Genomic DNA, 2957 nt, shown 5'->3' with positions numbered 1-2957 from the left:
GGATCGCCGCTTGTTGTGGAATGCAGATAGTAAATATCACGTCCTTGAAGTGGTGTCCTGACATTGTGGAGAAGAGCGTAGATCCAGATTCTTTGAACGATTTAACTCATATTTCTTATTTCAGATAGTCGATCAATGGTCAAGGATGTTTAACACTTATTGGTCTTGCATTTCTAAGAATCGTTGATATTTAACCAGCACAGCGTTCGAACAATTGTTGAAATTGAACCAGCAACTTCTTAAGGATTGTTGAAATTGGACCAGCAGCGTTCGAAGCATTGTTGGAATCGAAGCAATAGCATTCGAAGCATTGTTGAAATTGAACCAGAAGCGTTCGAAGGATTGTTGAAATTGAACCAGCATCGTTCGAAGGATTGTTGAAATCGAATCAATAGCGTTTGAAGAATTGTTGAAATTAATTGAACCAGCAGCGTTCGAAGGATTGTTTGAATCGAATCAGTAGCGTTCGAAGGATTGTTGAAATTGTACCAAAAGCTTTTAAAAGATTGCTGAAATTGAACCAGTTGCGTTCGAGGAATTGTTGAAATTTAACCAGAAATGTTAGGATTGCTGAAATCGAATCAGTAGCGCTCGAAGAATTGTTGAAATGAAATTGAACCAGCAGCGGTCGAAGAATTGTTGAAATCGAATCAATAGCGTTCGAAGGATTGTTGAAATTGAACCAGTAGCATTCGAAGGTTTGTTCAAATTGAACCAGAAGCGTTCGAAAAATTATTAAAATTGAACCAGTAGCATTCGAAGGATTGTTTATATTGAACCAGAAGCGTTCGAACGATTGTTTGAATCGAATCAGTAGCGTTCGAAAGATTGTTGAAATTGATCCAGCAGAGTTCGAAGGATTGTTGAAATTGAACCAGTAGCATTCGAAGGATTGTTTAAATCGAACCAGCAGCGCTCGAAGGATTGTTGAAACTGGACTAGTAGCATTCGAAGGATTGTTTAAATTGAACCAAAAGCGTTCAAACGATTGTTGAAATCGAGTCAGTAGCGCTCGAAGAATTGTTGAAATTAAACCAGCAGTGTTCGAAGGATTGTTGAAATCGAATCAATGGCGTTCTAAGGATTGTTGAAATTGAACCTGCAGCGTTCGAAGGATTGCTGAAATTGAACCAGTAGCGTTCCAAAGATTGTTGAAATTGGCCCAGTTGCGTTCGAAGGATTGTTGAAATAGAATCAATAGCGTTCGAAGGATTGTTGCAATTAAACCAGAACCATTCGAAGGATGGTTGAAATTGAACCAGCAGCGTTCAAAAGATTGTTGAAATTGAACCAGTAGCATTCGAAGGTTTGTTTAAATTGAACCAGAAGCGTTCGAACGATTGTTTAAATCGAATCAGTAGCATTCGAAGTGTTGTTGTAATTAAACCAGTAGCGTTCGAAGGATTGTTGAAATTGGACCAGAAGCGTTCGAAGGATTGTCGATATTGAACCAACAGCTTTCAAAAGATTGCTGAAATTAAACCAGTTGCGTTCGAAGAATTGTTGAAATTTAACCAGAAACGTTAGAAGGATTGTTGAAATCGAATCAGTAGCGTTCGAAGGATTGTTGAAATTGAACCAGCAGCGTTCAAAGGATTGTTGGAATTAAACCAGCAGCGTTCGAAAGATTGTTGGAATTAGACCAGCAGCGTTCGAAGGACTGCTGTAATTGAACCAGTAGCATTCGAAGGATTGTTTAAATTTCACTAGAAGCGTTCGAGGGATTGTTGAATTTGAACCAGTAGCATTCGAAGGATTATTTAAATTGAACCAGCAGCGTTCGAACGATTGTTGAAATCGAAGCAGTAGCGTTCGAAGGATTGTTGAAATCGAATCAATAATGTTCAAAGGATTGTTGAAATCGAAGCAGTTGCGTTCGAAGGATTGTTGAAATCGAATCAATAATGTTCAAAGGATTGTTGAAATTGAACCTGCAGCGTTCGAAGGATTGTTGAAATTGAACCAGTAGCATTCGAAGGTTTGTTTAAATTGAACCTGAAGCTTTCAAACGATTGTTGAAATCGAAGTAGTAGCGTTCGAAGAATTGTTGAAATAAAACCAGCCAGTAGCATTCGAAGGACTGTTGAATCAGTAGCGTTCCAAAGTTTGTTGAAATTGAAGCAGTAGCATTCGAAGGTTTGTTGAAATTTAACTAGCAGCGTTCCAAAGATTGTTGAAATTGATCCAGTAGCGTTCGAAGGACTGTTGCGACAGAATCTGCAGCGTTCGAATGATTTTTGAAACTGATTCAGCAATTAATTAAAAATCGTTGATCTTTATTCTGTAAGCACAGACAAACAGACGTAACACTTCGAACACTTTCCGATTAGAAAAATAGTCACGGTTACATGTTCGCCCAATGCTAAAAAGACTGAGTTTGGCCAACTATGAACTAGGTGGCGGTAGTGCGCAAACGTCAAACTCGAACAAAACCGATGGAAGCGCCACGGGTAGCCCGTCAGCCAACTATCACATTTTAAAATTGGTCGTTTAATCGGTGTACGATGAGAATGATTAGAGTGTTACGTCTGTTTGTCTGTGCTGTAAGTATGAAACAATTGAACAAAATTATGATTTATGACAGGAGTTTCATCATATTTTCTACAAAGGGCAATTTGATCGAATAATTCTAATTCTTTGCAGAATGATACGCTATGCATCTTCCCACAAAAAAAAAATAAGAAACTTAACCGATTATAGAGAAAAAACCTGTTGTAGCCATTATTTTGCTTACAAATAAAAACGTGAAGGTTTTTTTTTGGATTTTGCGGCATGGATTAATGTGAATATCAATAAAGTAGCAACAAAATGAGTGGCGAGGAACGATAACGGGTGACTGAAACACAAACCAAATTAATCAGTTTGGCAACGCACACCTAACCATCACTCTTTATTATTGGATGATGTGAACGATTCGTCATCTATCACTATCATCATTGTACGTTCTGCGCTTTGTT

This window comes from Aedes albopictus, chromosome 1 (assembly GCF_035046485.1).
Source record: "Aedes albopictus strain Foshan chromosome 1, AalbF5, whole genome shotgun sequence".
Taxonomy (NCBI): Eukaryota; Metazoa; Arthropoda; class Insecta; order Diptera; family Culicidae; genus Aedes; species Aedes albopictus.
This window is presented reverse-complemented; position numbering follows the sequence as displayed.